We start from the raw sequence: 17,678 nt of genomic DNA, 5'->3' as shown, positions 1-17,678 counted from the left end.
ACTTACTTACTTACTTACTTACTTACTTACTTACTTACTTACTTACTGGTTTTTCGAAACAGGGTTTCTCTGTGTAGCCTTAGCTGTCCTAGACTTGCTTTCTAGACCAGGCTGGCCTCGAACTCACAGAGATCCGCCTGCCTCTGCCTCCCAAGTGATGGGATTACAGGCGTGCACCACCGCGCCGACTCCAAGCTCATTTTAAATGACCCGTAAGTGAATACTCTGTGCTACGGAAGCTTCGTTAATTTTTACCAAACTCCAGATTTATTTAGAAGGGACTTCACAGACCGAGCCTGGCCGTCTTGTAACATTTAACGGGAAGGCCATTCACGAGCATCACGTGACAACCGTAACATGTTTAAAGAGATGCCGCGGCTGGCGTCATCTTGTAGAAGGCAGCTCCGGCCTGAAAGCCACCCCCGGCTACCGTTAGTCACCTGTGGACTCAGAAACCGACAGGACAGCTCCCGGGCTTCACTCGCCTCACTGCGGACCTCAGCAGGCTCTCTTGTTTGCCCAGTTTGTTCCAGGTGAGGGTAAAGCATCAAGGAACCCAAAAATCTCAACAGCTCTGAACAAGGTGTTAGCCTCGCTTATCCCGGCAGGAAACCTCTGAAAGGGAAGATATCCGAGTTAGGATGTGGACCGCTTTCTAGCTGGGGAAGGAGATCCGTCCTGTCTACGTAGTTGCCTTGCTGTTTCCTGGTTGGTGAAATCAGGGGTCGTCCTCTGGTGCTCACCTTTGTCAATCTTACAGGTTTAAGGAACTTATTTTGTATTTGTTTGTTGGGTAGATTTCTGTGCTCTGGGTCAAACCTGGAGGCTTGTGTGTTAAACGAACGCTCTGCCGCTGAGCCACTCCCCAAGCCAGCTGGATCAATGAACTGGCGAACTTCAAAAGTTATTTTTGTGTAAATGCATGATTTTGCCTTGAGAAAAAGATGTAATCATTTACATGCCTGTATCAAAACTGGATCTAGCCTGCCTTTGGAGGGGACTTCCTTTTTTACTCTGAGGGGGGAAAAATAATAGCAGTCCAAGATTAGTTAGTAAATTTCCCACTCTGCATCCTATCACGTTAAATCCCCCCCACCCCCCGTGAAAATGCCTAATTTCAAAGGCAGTTTCATGGAAAACTGTTTGTCAATTACACAATGGCAGTGGTTCTAACTTCCTCACTGTGGCATCCCCAAGACCAAGAAGTGGCCCTTTCTGAGGAAACGCCACTTGAAGAGAGTCACAATTGGTCGAATTAATCTGAGACACACAACTCTGGGACCAGCCACAGTCTTTAAACACAACTTTCTTTAAGAGCTTATGGAGTCAGAATGTACGCGCCAACACAAATTAAAAGTAACGCTGCTGGGGAATTCCATCTGCTCGGCGCCCATCGATCAAGAGTCCATAGCACAAAACCAAGCCAAATGATCAGCCACCGTTATTTCACACAAATAAGGTCTCTGACTCTTAAAGTTCAAACCAGACGCCATCAGGCCCTCTAACTATTTTGATCAGCTGAAACTACTCCTCTGCTCCAGTGAACAGAATTTTCCTGTTTGCAATTTTCAGCTGGCAGATGAGAAACGCATGAAGCTTTATCCAAATGGAAAACCCAGTCATTCTTGGTAAAGTGGGGGGGCGGGGGGCGGATTGTCAGCTCTCAGAATTTGTCACTGGGGAGAATATAAACCTGATGCCACTTATTTCTTTGAATAGGACCAGGGCACAGAGTACTGAATGACTTCTGATTCTCCCCATTTTTTCATTAAACTTCATCATTCTCCACTTCCCTGAGGTACTGTCACTCACCTCTCCTCCCAAACCCCTTACACACAGAAACACATACACACACTTACACCACGGTTTCTTGGAATTTCTGGACAGAACTGGGAAAAGGTAGAAGACAGGGAAAGGATTCTCTCCTACCTGGGACTAGAGCCAATTCCTAGCCCAAGGTTATGAAGAAGTGAGGCAAGAGTGGCCCCGGGGACATTTCTTGTGGGTCAGCTTTCCACCAACCCGTTTGAGTTACATGGGAAAGTGCACAATGTTGAGCACACAGGCCCTCCAGGGAGGAAAAGCAGTGTTTACACAATTAAGACTTAGCTGCCTTCAAAACCCTTCATTCTTTTGCTTGTCTGTCTTAAGTCTCAGAGAGAGTGCTACAAAGTACTGTGGAAACCAATCAAGAGGAGAAGAGGTTAGAACTAATACCAGGTTCTCACTTGGTGGACCAGTGTGTATGTGTGCGTGCGTGCGTGCGTGCGTGCGTGTGTGTGTGTGTGTGTGTGTGTTTGTTTGTGTGTGTGCGCGCAGTAGACATTTGTTTTGCTAAATACAAAGCAATATAAAGTCTTCTTATCCATCACCACCAAGTCTTCATCTAAAGAGCAACACCTTAATACCAAAAGTAGAATGAAAGACTGGTCTTCCCATGAAAGGATGATTGATAACGACAAATTAAACAGATAACAGATAGGATGGACGGATAGATGATAACCTCTCTCTCTCTCTCTCTCTGTGAGTGTGTCTGTGGAGGGGTGGGGGGCTCAGATCTATTATCATCCATCTTTTTTTCTGTGCTCCAATTCTGGTAGCTTCCACAGCATCCTCCTTCAGAGAATGGTCCAGGGTTACTTGGGTTCATGCAGAACAAATGGAGCTATCTGGAGGTATGCCCCCCATGGCTCCCCTCATCCCCTCTGGGGTCCGTGTCAGTGGCTGAGAAGGAAGCCTCTGAAGGGGACTGACATCTGTCCATTTGTCCAGATGAAACGTGGATTTCCCTGGAAGTCATTCCCAGGTTCTTCCTCGATAATTAATTTGCAGATAAGTCTTTGTTTCAGGTCAGTCTCTGGGAAACAAATAGCCTGTTCATGGCCTTTGATGGATAGTCAAGAGCATAGACGTGGTAAAGAGCCCAGCTTCCAGGCTAGTTCCCACCATCCAGATTTTAGCCATGTGACAGTGGCTGACCAAAAGGACATGGACTAGGGGTCCATCGGTGGGTAATTCTACAAATACAGAAAAGAGAAAACAGGGCTCTTTGTCTCCTTCATCCCATTCTTTCCCCCAAGCTCTCTTTAAGCATGTGAAGAGGATAACATGGAGTTCTGGCCCAATCAACAGCCTCTCCACTAACATTAATCATTTATTTGGACTAATAGTGGGTTAGGGGGAGAATACTGCTCAGTGCTGCTCATGAGATGCCCTGCTTCTTTCTGAGGAGCTGTCTGTGGAGAACTGGAGGAGGACTTATTACCTCTGATGTCAGGGAAAGTGAGGCACCCAGAGCCAGGCACTACCTCAACCCCATCCCCCTGAGTCCCACTTTCTGTCCTGGATCCTAGCCACCATGCTGGCACCAGCTGCTGAATCTGGAGTTAATGAATAAGCAATCAGTTCCTCAGCCTTCTCAGAGCAGACCTCACCTCTTTACTGATATCCCAAGGCTCTCCTTGGCCCAAAGACCTCTGAAGCTTGTCTGTGATTTCCATTTGATGCTACCCAGAATGGGACATGAAATTGTTTGACACCAGCCACCATATCTCTGCTATTTTGACTTCCTCTGCAGTGATTCCCAGGCACCCTCTTAATCCTCATATGCACCACCATAGGACATCCAGATCTCTACAGTGCCACACAAAAACAGCACATTGGTCTGGAGAATATGGAGGACACTGACATCCACATCTGGAAGATTGGTAGGCAAAGGCCCTACCGATCCTTTAATTGTTATCAGTCTTAGAGTTTCCTCTCTCTATCTGCTACAATCCCCTTGTTTATTTTTCTGTTTTTATGGGGCATGGTCTCACTCTATAGCCCTGGCTGGCCTGAAACTCACTATGTAACTTGGGCTGAGCTCAGACTCCCCGGGATCCTCCTTCCTCAACCTCTGAGTGTTGGTACAGATGTGAGCCACCAGGGGTGATGGGGAGTATTGATTGTCCGCTTAGCAAGATCTAGAATCAACTGGGGATGAGCTTTTGGAATGCCCGTAGGGGATTACCTTGATTGCATAGCTGAGGTGGGAAAGCCCATGCAGTGTGGGTGGGGCCATCCTCTGACTAGAATTCTGTAGTGTATGAAAATGGAGAAACTGAGCCGAACACAAGGGCGTGTGCACCCGTTAACACTTGCTCTGCTTCTGACTATGGATGTGATATGACAGGCACTGCAAGTTTTTGCTGCCTTCACTTTCCCACAGTGACAGACTGTAACCTGGAGTTGAAAGCCAATAAGCCCTTTCTCTCTTAAACTACCTTTGTCACAGGCTGGAGAGATGGCTCAGTGGTTAAGAGCACTGGCTGCTCTCCCAGGGATCCTGAGTTCAATTCCCAGCAAACACACAGTAGCTCACAACCATCTATAATGAGATCTGATGCCCTCTTCTGGGGTGAAGGCACACATGCAGACAGAATACTGTATATACAATAAATAAATAAGTCTTTTTAAAAAAATCTACCTTTGTCACAGCAACAGGAATGAAGCCAAGACACCATGACAGCTATCTGTCTGTCATCTACCTATTTATCGTTTATCTCTCTATATACCTACTTGAAAACCCATCATAAAAAGTGAAAATTTAAGCTTTCTGAAGTGACCATTGTCCATGTATGGACCTACAACAGGAAGGTTCTTTGGCCTCTCTCAAAAAAACAAATAAAGCCAGATGCTGTCACAAGAACTTCAAACACGACTATTAAAGTAAAAGTTTAGGCTGGAGAGATGTCGGTAAAGTGTTTTACTGTGCATAAGGACCTAAGGCTGGAGCCTGTGGCCTGTGTCTTGTCACCCAGGGCTAGGGGGAACGCAGCAATGACACAGGCCAATCCCACGGTCCGGCTTGACAGCCAGCCTAAGCAAGACAAGCAGCTTCTGAATAAGAGACACACCCTTTCTCAAAAAGTAAGGTACAGAGCAATCAAAGAAAAGCCTCTGGCCTGTACACATGTAGGCACACAAACACACACACACACACACACACACACACACACACACACGGGCTTGTGCACACATGTATACACAAACATACATACATACACACACGAGAAGATAATGATAAAGTATGTCTTGGGTAGGAAAGCAACCATCAAACAACTGTGGTTTAATTCTTTGCCCCTCAGTGTTGTAACATTCTTCCTGTGCTGGAGAGGTTGATGTCAACTAGATAGAGGCTGAGGTCATCAGAGATGAGGGAACTTTAATAAGGAGGAGGGAAGGAGGAAGGAAGGAGACGAGGTGAGTGTGAGGGTAGGACTGGGAGGAGATCTGGGGGTGGGCTTTGATCCAGATGTAAAGTGAACAAATAAATACATTAGTGGAAAAATAAATAATTAAAAATGTCTCCATAAGATCCAGTTGTAGGCAAGCTTATAGGACATTTTCTTAATTAGTGATTCATGTGGGAGGGCCCACTCCGGCCTATTGTTGGGGGGCGGGAGGTCACCCCTTGGCTGCTGGTTCTGAGTTCTATAAGAAAGCAGAATGAACAAGCTATGAGGAACAAGCCATAAGGAGCACCCCTCCATGGCCTCTGCATCAGCTCCTGCCTCCAGGCCCTTGCCTTGTTTGAGTTCCTGTCCTGACTTCCTTCAGTGATGAACAGCAATATGGAAGTGTAAGCCAAATAAACCCTTTCCTCCCTAACTTGCTTTTTGGTTGTGGTGTTTCCTTACAGCAATAGAAACCCTAACTAAGACAACCTCCACCTCCTATTTCCCTCACCCCACAAAATATGGAGCCCTTACCCTCCACTGAGTGTGACCCAGCCGTCTGACTCTCATGGCCAGGTGCCTTCTTTACTTGACCTTAGATTTAGTCCTCAAGTTTCAAGATCATGAATTAGAATGCCTCCTGAGGTGCCTATTCGTAGCCTGACTGTATTTTGTGCCATTTGGAGCAATCGGTTCCCTGAGAGGCGGGTCTGTAATCACACACAAGTTCTTCAGAGTCTCAAGCAAGGCAAGGTCAGGTACGCCCCTGTGGAGCTGCTGATTTAGGAGACGTGGGATCTGACAAGCCGATTGGTTTGGGTGAACTGGAGTTGTTTGCTTCTTTTTCCTATAAATAAATCTGCTTACAAATCTATGTTATGTGCATAAATATTACAGATATTTATAATGAGGCCAAAGATGGAGAAGAGAGAATAAAATGTTTTTCTATTAAAGATGATAAAAGTTTTATTTATGGTCCTTCTCGGGAGATTTTTCTAGATGTTTTCCTCCTTCCCCTCTATTTATCAAAATAGACGCACTATGGAAAAATAATGCAATACATAAATTCTAGTTATATTAGCATAAAAATGAAAAGTAATCACAGGAAATGATTATAGTGTAAGTATGCTTATAAATTCAGTGTTTTTCTGGGTAAAAGATACAGCATGTGATTTCCAATGGAAAAAAAAAAGATACCATGTTCATTTCATAGTCTACACTGGACTCTCTTTTAACATAAAAACAGGAAAAAAATCATACCCAAGATGCTTAACAGGATTTAATATAGTTGCAGTTAGTCTGAACAGTTCTCCCCAACACTGTGAAGCCCTCAGAATTTAACGCCATTCTAATGGAATCTGATGTTCACATTTGCTCTCTGTCCCACAAGGTGGGTCTCTGAGATGACAGTGAATCAGTGGTATCTTCAACAAGGCTCCCTGCACCAGGACACATACCTCTGCTCCCCCACTGTCTGCCCCGCTGGTCCAGACCCAAACTGAGCCGAGTGTCTCACATTGGAGTCCAACTAAAGGAGTTCCGAGGGAACAGAACAAAGCTGCAAGACATGCCAGCTGCCTTCCAATGGGCAAGCCAAGACCACTGTGCAGGCAACTGCGAGCGGAAGAAATGTACCCCAAAGTCACATGGCATGGCTACTAGGCTGTGGCTACGCTCATCTGCTGCACTCCTTCTGAGAATGGCAAGAAGAGAAATCAAAGGATCAATATTTCAGGATCTTTATCTTGGACCAGCACCGTGGCTCAGGACTCAAGGTGTTTGCTGCCAAACCTTGTGCTGTGGGATTGATTCTGGGACCCTCATGGTAGGAGAAAACTGAGTTGTGCGTGTCCTCTGACCTCCACAAATAGTTAGGCTCTTTTACATTTTAAAATGTAATTTTAAAAAATGTTTTAATAAAAGATCTTTATCTTAAAGAATATTTACATTTTTGTCCTCTGACTTCTTTCTTGCCCTTATTGTATAAACACACAGCCTCTTTATTTGCTGGCCCAGTTCCCAGGTCTTGTGAAGAAGAATTAAGTAAATGGAAAGGGAAAAGAAAAAAGAGAAAAAAAAAAAAAAACAAGAAGTAGGAGAAAATAGAGAAAGCCAAAGGCTGAGACTGTATATGGAGGCTTTGCAGAAAACGTGGGTCAAAACATGAGGAGCAAGAGTCAAAAATGAGCTGTTCTTGACCCTGGATGCAGGAGAAAGGCAGAAGTGAGCTCCGTAGAAAACGTTTGCATAGACGCCGGAGTGGATTGCAAAGGAAAGCCGCCCAGTCCCAGGAAGATACGAAGTGTTCTGTGGGACACACAGTGGGGGATGTGAGCAGCTCTGAGCTTGGTTTGGATGATCCTCCTAAGACGCCAGTTCTCCACATCAGTCACGACCTTTGGGGGTCAAATGATACTCTCACGGGGGTCACCTAATACAATCAGCAAGCACAGATATTTACATCACCATTCAGAACCGTAACAAAATGAGTTATGAAGTAACAACAAAACTAATTTTATGGTTGGGGGTCACCACAACATGAAGAACTGTATTAAACGGTGGCAACATTAGGAAGGTTGAGAACCTCCTCCGTAAGCAATCCTGGGCCTTGGGGTGCTGTGGTTTTTATTTAGGTTTCCAGTGTCCCTATGTCCAGTGTCTGCTCTGCTGTTCATACGGCAACATCTCGCTGACAAGACTCCAGTGACAAACTACTTTATGTTCAGAAATAAGGCCTGCCTAACGTGACCCCAAAGCTCCTGCAACAACTAGAAAACGTTTCAGATCCCCATGGTGATGTGAAGGACCAAAGACAGTATTTTGTATTTGTCTGTTTGTTTGGGGGTTTTGTTGTTGTTTGTTTCCCCATGAGAACAAGCATGTGTTGGGGTACAGCACACTGAACTGTCTACTGTGTGTGAGGAATGAATACCTAAGTTATGAGCCTACCGTTTATTTCCACATAGAACCACTGCTTTTTATGTAGCTAAATCATCGTTGATAACTCTCCCAAGAATTTACTAAGAGAATAAATCAGATAATCATCCGAATCACCTGTGCTCTATTGAACATTCCAACAAAATGAGCACGATTATCACAAGACTGTTACAGCCATCAGGCCTCTGAGCACCCCATGGCCCAGTCAAGTAGACACATAAAGATAGCATCACAGCCACGTTGATGAAATCACAAATAATGCCTTGTTTATTCTATAGAACGGAATGTGAGTGGTGTCACAGCTCGTGAGCCTGAGATCCAGTTAGGAACTCATCCTCTGAGACAAGGCCTTGCCCGATGCTGAAGGGTGGCCCCGGCTGTGTTCTCCTGCTGCTGCCTCTGCCCCGTGCAGTTCAGGCCACCCCTGAACATAAGCGAGGGGTAAGTGGGAGCAGGAAGGAACAGCAAGGCCTGGCAGGAGGAGCTGCCATGGTTTCTGGGGGAAACTTCTGCTTGGAGTACCCCCCTGGAAGCTATTTTATTCTGCCCAAACTTTTACCCTAACAGGACAGCCTCTTGGGGACAGCTAAGGACACTGTGAGGTTGTTCAAAGAGGAAACAAAGGTACCACTTGGCTGACTGTTGAGCACTGGAGTCAGTCCCAGGGAGATGATTTTTTCCCCCACTCTGCTTTTTCTCTTAACTTCTGTTTTGGTTTGCCACCAGAATACATTTCAATTAAAAAATTTCCCCCTAGCCACGCCCTCCCTCTCAGAGAAGAGGAGGCCTTAGTAGTTCCATGCTGGAGTATAGATACCTTATTGATAAGAGCAGCTTATAAGGAATTCATCACCTGCCCCCCCCCCCCAAAAAAAAATGCCCTTCTTCAGGGCAGCTCTGCATGATGGTAAATAAATATGGGAGGGGAAATCAACCATTTTACATAGAAATGTGCATGAATTTCTCTGCAGGAAACTGGTTTGACCCGCTGGTAACTCTGGTAGCAAACCAGACTATGGCTTGCTAATTTGTTGCCTACTCCTTAGGCTATAGTCTTGCTTGCTACCAGAATTAATCATTCCTCCCCTTTCTCTCTCTGCCTCTCCCCCAGCTTCCCCCCTCCCCTATCTCTCTCTCTCTCTCTTTGTCTCTTCCTCTTTCTCTGCCCCCCTCCCCCATCTGTTTCCCCTCCCTATCTCCTCCCTGTAGGATGTATCTGTACGCTAATTCTGGGTTACATACCCAGGCACACATCTCCTTATGCTCTAAGTCCCTCCATCTTGGTCTTCTCGTGCTTCCTCTTTAAACTTTACACTGACACTTTGCAGTTGGTAAGCTTTCTGAAAACACGAACAACATAAGGAGAATGTCTATCTGTCATGCAAAAGCCAATTAATACTTTGTAAGCATCCATTAACACTCCAGGACTGTCCCACCTCTACAAAGGAATATGAACCCAGCAAGGAAAGCTGGGTTCAACAACGTAGATGGACCTGAAGTAGCTGTGCTAAGTGACATAAACTAAGAACAAAAAGAAAAACACTGTTCAATCTCACTTATACACAGAATCTTTCTCTTTCAAAGGCAAGCAGACAGAAACGGAGTGGAACAATGGAGACAGGGGTGGGGGGGGCAGGGTAGGAGAGAAAATGAGGAGCAACCCAAGAGGACAAGTTTGTATTTCAGTGGCGTGGCTAAGTCTAGAGACTGAATGTGCAGCTTACGGCTGTTTTCTAACGATATCTGCGCTAAGACTTTCCTGAGAGATTTTAGGTGACACACGATGGAACTATGGAAGGTGATAGCACGAGGAGCATGTTTGACCACGGTCATAATTTCACTGATTACATGTAGATCAACATAGCATGTTGTATCCCTTATCTGTATGCAATAACAAGCAATTATTTAAAATAAATAAAACCGAAGCATGTTAATGAAACAGAATTTCTTAAGTGTGGAATGGCCACTCTGTACAGGGCGAGAATCCTAGTGGCCACAGCCTGCTTTGCTCAGTAGCTTCTTAACTTTAGCATAAAGAGAAACAATGGAAACTATTCAAAATAAGTGCTACAAATATTACACAGTGCACAGTTTTTATAAATTGGTATTGCCTTAAGAAATACCAGTTTATGTATAGGAAAATAAGATAGTAAATACAGAACTAATAAGATAGTTCTATTTTAGTAAATATTGTATGCATCTATTTAGAATTAGGGGCTAATGGCTATGGCTTGCTAATTTGTTGATTTTAAAATTCACTTAAAGAAAAAAACAAGCAGGAAAAGCAAGAATAAAAATCAGTTGTATAGAGTCCTTGCGTCTGGGCTGGAGAGTTGGCATAGCGGCTAAGGGCAGTTGCTGCTCTTGCAGAGGACTCAAGTTCGGTTCCTAGCACCTACAGTGAAGCTCACAACCATCTAATACCAGGGACTCTGATATTTTCCTCTGTGCCCCACCCCCACCCAACCAGGAACCAGGCAAGCATGCGGTGCACACACACACACACATACACACACGCAGGCACACACGCACTCATACACATAAAATTAAGACAAATTACATCCCAAATGTAAAGTCAAGAACAGCAGACAGAAAAAAAAAATAACATTTTGAAAAGGGTAAGTTGTGCTTGGGAGAAGCGCGTCAGCAGCTATTGAAGCTCATCAGTGAGCATGGATGATTGTGACTCTGGAGACGGCAAAGGAATAGGGGAGCAGACCCTCAGATGTAATCGCCTTGAATACACGAATGTGCTGTTTGATAGAACCAGCATCTCAGCTCAACATTTTAGTGAATGACAAAAGGTAATTGGAGCATTACAAAGCATAATAGAAACGGGATCCATCCCTCATCCCATACACCAGCATGAATTCCAGTGGGTTTAAGACTTCAGCATAAAGAAGTAAGGTCGTTTTTCAGCTGGAAGAAAAGAATGTGATTGAACTTACAGCTTTGGGGGAAATGTCCCTAACTAGAACTCAGACATCTAAAAATCAGGAAGGGAACCTGATTGATGTACTTAATGATATATAACTTTTCAAGTTGTTTCATGGAAAAAATATCCTCAGCAAAGTAGTTGAACACATTACAAACTTCAAAAAGGTGTTAACTGGTATCATAGATAAAGAGTAACCTTTGTGTATCTGTGTATAAGAAGGAGTCATTGCAATTTTTTCTCTTGTGCTTATTATTTTTTAAAAATATTTTCATTCTTTTGACATATATTTAAATATTTATTAATTAAATTGTATGCTATCTTGAGTTTGCTTCAAAATAACCAAATACACGGTGTAGAAGAAAACACAGTGGCAGCAACTGCCAATTTTAACAAAATATTTATATAAAGTGTATAATTAGCCATCAATAAATGTCAGTTACTCTTATTAGAATCATGTTCATGTGTGTGGATATGAACGAAGAGAAATGGAGGTGCACATGGCCTAATAAATCCTTATCTAGTTGTAGTTTTGCCTGGATAAAAGTTACCATATCTATCATCATAGCTGAATGGATGCTCCTAGCTTTAGCATAGAGACAGATACTAGGAACTACTCAAAATAAAGGATGTAATATTATTCAGTGAACAACTTCTAAAGATTGATACTATGTTGAAAAATATCAGCTTATTCATAGGAAAATGAAGATTTTTGAGGCTGCAGCCTTATTAAAGATGGGCTGGTTTCTCAGGAGGTTGGAAGTATGCTCAGATTCTATCAGAGGTGTTAGGGTGGTTCAGCAGGACTATCTGGGAATAGATAGTTCAGCCTGCTACAGGGGTGACCTGGGGCTGTTGTAGGTGTTTGGCCTACCACAGCAGAAGTCAAAGTGTCCTAAGATAAGAGCGGGGTGACCTGGGGCTGGTTAGTTAGTTGTATAGCCTACTACAACGAGAGTGTCTTCACGTTCCACGTGCTCAGACCCTCAGGGAGGCTGAAATGGTCTCAGAAAAAGTGTTCCTAAGTCATTAACATTGCAGATCATATCTGTGAAAACTGGCCCATGACTCCATTGGCCTCTCCCTAAATAAGCTCAAACAACGGACCACATTCAAAACTCAGCAACGTCCCAGGGACACAAGCCACTCTGAGAACAGCAGAAAGAACCACAAAAGAACCTGAGATTGAACCCCAGCACCACATGTAGCAGTTATGGTAGTGTGCACCTGTAATCATAGCATTTGGGAGGGGGAGACAAGAGGATCAAAGTTCAAGGTCACCCTCAGCTACACAGTGAGGTCAAAGCCAGCCTATGAGATTCGGCCTCAAAAAAAAAAAAAAAAAAAGTCGTAAAAGTGTACAACATTCAATGTAACCCTCTAAAAAGAAGGCAAATAACAGCACATTAGAAAAGATCTATTAAAAATTTACCAAAATTACAACATATCAGTAGTTTTGAAAGACATAGCCAACAGGACCACAGAAGTCTAAAAAGCTGGACTCATGTGGCTAGTCCCTGGGCTTTCATGAGTCCAGCCCTGGGGTGTGAGTCTTAATTCAAGCCTTCAGCCATCTTGCTCATAGATCCTGAATCGTTCATCCCACGTAGCACCAAAGGACTGATAGAGTGAGTTGGAGAGATATGCAGATGACAGAGTGCACCGGGCACGAAAAAGAATATACCAGGAGTAAAACTGTAAACGTACATCAAATATCAACTGCCCTTCCCGAAGAAAAGCAAGCTGCTTCTGGACTTTGTGGTCAGAACGGAAAAACCACACTAATAAAGCAGCTTCCTGTGCTGGCTCTGAGGCCGCGCTGACCTGTGGCAGGAAAATGGATGGGCAGCCCAGGGCTGCATACACAACTACAAGCTGAGCTGATGATCGTCTGCTGCCTTCACAGTCTGACTTTGCAGACAACACACTGATGGATGTAGTGAGGATTCTGGTTTCTCTAAAAACCCAGTTATGTGGATATGTTTTTGTTGTAATCCCGTGTGTGGGATATGGGGCTGCTTCAGGCTGTCCACAGCATGTTATAACATGCTATAGGAGGACTGTGATTTTTGCCAGCTGCAGATAGTTTACATTTAGAATTCTGGGAACTCTTGAGAGGGTATAAATACCAGAGCCCTAAGAGGGGCTGGGGGGTGGGGTTTCAGAAGAAGAAAAAGCCTGTTGCTTTCTAAAAAAAAATGAAAATCCCAACCATTTGATTTTACCAAACTCAGGAGCCAGATGCTGGGGTGAAAACTTGCTAGCTCGGAGAGGCAGAGAAAGCACCCAGCTGACCTTCATACTCAGCTCAAGCCCTAATGGAAAGAGCCAAAAGGCTGCTAGTTCAACCAGCTAGCTCAGTGGGTAGAGCAGAATGACTCTTAATCTCAGGGTCATGGGTTTAAGCCCCACATTGGGCACTGTATATAAAAGAAATTTTTAATTACCTGAGGTAATTGTTGCCTCAGTCTACTAACCTAGGCCTAGTCTTGGAATCTTTTAGTCTCCGTACAATCCAGCATAGGCCTAGGATGTTTTCAGCCTCTGAGACTTACTGCTTAATAAGCTGGCCCTTTCTAATTCTTTCTGAGCTCTGAGCTGACTGGTTCAATTCAGCTATTCTGGTTCAAACTCCTTTCCTAGCTAACTTGTTCAATCTGGCTTTTCTCTCGGCCTCTGAATTGCTCTACTTGGCCTCAAACTAATTCCAGCAATCTGCTCCAATCTTCTGTCTCCTTCTCGTCCACCTGTATCTAGCTTGTTCTCTCATTCAACCTCTCTCAGTAAAATTCTCCTGGTAAAATTGCCTCCTTTCTCTCTGCATTGCCCCTTACATAGCTTCCCTTTCCTCTCTCTTCTCGTGAGAGTTGGGTGTATCCTAGTCTGTCAAATCTCTGATTGTCACCTTTTCTGCCACTCAATTAGACATCACTTTCAAACATGGGTGCTTCCTTCTACAAACTAACTTTACCTTTATTGTCTGGGATTAAAAGCATTTACCACCATGCCTAGACCTACGCTTTTTTTACCTAACACTTGCTCTCTACCAAGCTGGCCTTGAACTCAGATTTGCTTGCTTCTGTCTCCTGAATGAAAGGTATGTTTGTATTCCAGTTGGATCACACAGACCTATAAGGTCTTTTGAATGTGATCTATGCCAGAGCAGCCATGTTCTAAATTAAAATTCCTCTGCAGATGGCTGCTGCCCTCCATGCTGCTCCTAGTTGCTATTGTTGCAGTTTGACTAGGAGACGAAGTTGGCGATATCCTGGCAATGAAGATTGGGCTTGTCACAAAGAACCCAGTGATCCTGATCAACAGGAAGTAGTTTAAAAAGGACTACATCTTATTTCCCCTCTAACTTTCTTTCTTGTCTACCTAGTGTTAGGGAATTAGAAGGAGTTGCGTAGAGAAGGATGGAAACTATAAGAACCCAAGTAAAATAGCTAAAAACAAAACAAACAAACAAAAACACCTATAGGTAAATATAACACTCCCATGCCCTCTGGTCTGCAGCCCAGCAATGGCAAATGATGGCCTACCTATTTTTTAAAATAAAATTTTGCTGGAATCCAGACATGCCCATTTATTTACCTATTTATTGCCTAAGACTGTCTTTTTGCTATATTTTCTTGTTTTGTGTTTTATGGGTTTTGTGCAGTGCTTTGTTGTGTTGTGTGTTGTGTTGTGGTGTGTATTTTCTTGTGTGTGGTTGTGTTTTGTTGTATACTGTTGAATTGTGTTTTGTTCTGCTGTATTGGGTTTTTTGGTCTTGTGTTTTGTTTTGTTTTGTTGGACTTTGGTGGTATCTGTATGTCTTAGGGTTTCATTATGTGTGAAGACAAACCATGACCAAGGCAACTCTTACAGCCATTTAATCGGGGCTGGCTTACAGTTTCAGAGGTTTAGTTCATTATCATCATGGTAGGAAGCATGGCAGCATGCAGGCAGACATGGTGCTGGAGAAGCCGAGAGTTCTACATCTTAATTCGAAGACAGCCGGGAGGAGACTGTTACACACTGAGTGTTGCTTGAGCATTTAAGACCTCCAACGCCTGCCTCCAGTGATGCACTTCCTCTAACAAGGCCAAACCTCTTTAATAGTACCACTCCTAATGCCCAAGCGGTCAAACACATGACTCTATGGGGGTCATACCTATTCAACCTGCCACACTCCACTCCCTGGCCCCCAAAGGCTTGTAGCTATAACATAATGAACAATACATTTAGTCTGACTTCAAAAGTCCCTGTTGTCTATCACAATCTCAACAATGCTTAAAACCCCAAAGTTCAAAGTCTCTCCTGAGATTCATGCAATCTCTTAATCCCCTATAAGATCAAAATAAAAAAAATTAGATCACATACTTCCAACAGATCAGGACATGCACAGGATACACATTGCTATTCCAAAACATATGGTAGGGAGCATAGTGAGGAAGTACTGGACCAAAGCAAGACCAAAGACCAGCTGGGCAAACTCCAAACTCTGTGTCTCCATGTCTGATGTCAAAATGCTCTTCAGATCTTCAACTCCTTTCAGCTTTGTTGAATGAAACACATTTTTTTTCTCTTGGGCTGTTTCTACTTCCTGTTAGTAGCTTTCCTCAGCATCTGTGACCTTTTGTGGTCTCCAAGGCAATCCAGGCTTCACCTTCACAGCTTCATGAAATGGCCTCTTTGGGACTCTATGCAGGGACAGCCCTGCCACATGGCTGGCCTCAGCAACTTTCCTTAGTTGCAGAGGGAGATTTCTTGACTCTAAAGCCAAAACAATGTGGCCAAAGCTGCCAAGTTCTGTTGTTTTCTGGGACTGAAACATAGACCCCTTATGCAAATACATTTTCATCAGCTTTCTAATTTTGATGGTTTCCTTCACTGCCTAAGCCTGGCTAGCATGGAACTTGCTCTGTAGACCAGGCTGGCCTTGAACTCAGAGATCTGCATGCCTCTAACTCCTAAATGCTGGGATTAAAGGTGTATACCTAAGGTGCCTGGACCTAAGCATTTCTTTAATTTTTTTTAAATTATAGATCTTTATAAGCATGGCCACTATCCTTGGAATATAGAGATGCCCTGAAACAGATAAAGGTTTAGAGGAAAATTTGTAGCAGAGGCTGCCTGGCCACTGATGTATGTATTCTGAGGCCAAGATGGCAACAAAACAAACTTGTTTGCGTAAAGGAACAATTGCAACAACAAAAGGAGATTTGACAGCATCCTCTGTGCTAGCCTCTGAGCTGGCAAGTAAATCAGATAAACAGGAGGATGAGATGGAGGTACTGGCTGTCATGTCTTAAGGTTTGGGGCCTGGAAGGAAAAGAGAAGACAAGTTAGATCTGTGCTCAAAAGCCCTTCCTGGCATCTAAGAAGCTGGAAGCCGTTGGAAGGCTCAGAGAGTGAGCGTGGCAAAAGTAATAGAAGATTCCCCTCAGGTCTGACCTTTAATAAAAACAAAAAGGGAAAATCTATATTCCACCATGAAGACGGAGGCATTAACAATGGTCCAGTGCAAATAATGACAGTAATCAGGGACTATTCAGCACCTGAGTTGCTGAGATTGGGGAGACTTTTAAATAAATGAAAAAACCTATCACAACCAGGCTTCTGAGGCTGTGGGGCTCTGGAGCATAGTCTGGCCGCTATGGAGGAAGAGACGCTCAGTAATATAACTCCCATCCCTTTTGCCTTAAGATAAAGGTTGCATAACCTGAGACAGTATGAGGGAAACCAGCCCCCGATGGTATCAAAACCCTTTAGGAACACTTGGTTATCTCCGTCTGAGGTCCCCATAAAGGTCCAAGAGTGGAAAACAGTGGAAGAGGGACAGGCGTTGTAGGACTGAGGAATAAGAGAAGCCTACATTGGTGTGGAGCCTCGGTGGATCTGCTGAACCCCGTGTGGGACAGGATCTTTATGAAGTAGGGTAGGCTTTGGCAGAGGCTACTCATCTAGACTGTCACAGGAATAGAGTTCCTAAGGTGGTAAAGCACATGGGAGGAGACAAGGAGAAGCGTAAAGGTCAGTGGGTCCTATCCAAGTTGCCCAAAGACAAATGTGGCTAGAATTGTGTCTAGTGGAAGTTCGTAGGAAAAATACTGATAGAAAAGCAACATCTATCCATGTGAGTCTTTGGAAGGCCTTAAAGCCTAACTAGCAGTTCACCAAAAGGTTAAAAGGAACAGAAGATAAGGAGGTACAGATGGTCGCCATGGCACCTCTTATGAAGAAGAAGGTGTCCAAGGTTGGGGGCTGCCCAAGCCGCTCCTCTGATGGGCTGGACAAGGTTGCCCACGAGTGAGGACTCCGACTGACTTATGGATTTATTGCTCCCCCACTGAAGTTCATAAAATTTGGATTTTGGTGGATACTGTAGTTGAGTGTACCTTGATTAATGCAGCCCCCCAAAGTACCAGAGACAGTGGCCAACGGTACATGGCTATAACAGTAAGGTGACATAGGTGAGAAGATCTAAGAGTATATGGTCTGTATTTCTCCACTGGAAGAAAACACTCTGAGGGCAGATACGTTGCTGGGCCGTACCATTGGTAAGAGTGTGCACAGTGAAGCCAGCCGTGCATGGTCAGGCA

This window comes from Psammomys obesus, unplaced genomic scaffold (genome assembly GCF_907164565.1).
Source record: "Psammomys obesus unplaced genomic scaffold, mPsaObe1.curated_primary_1811, whole genome shotgun sequence".
NCBI classification, from domain to species: Eukaryota; Metazoa; Chordata; class Mammalia; order Rodentia; family Muridae; genus Psammomys; species Psammomys obesus.
Note: the sequence above shows the minus strand (reverse complement) of the source record.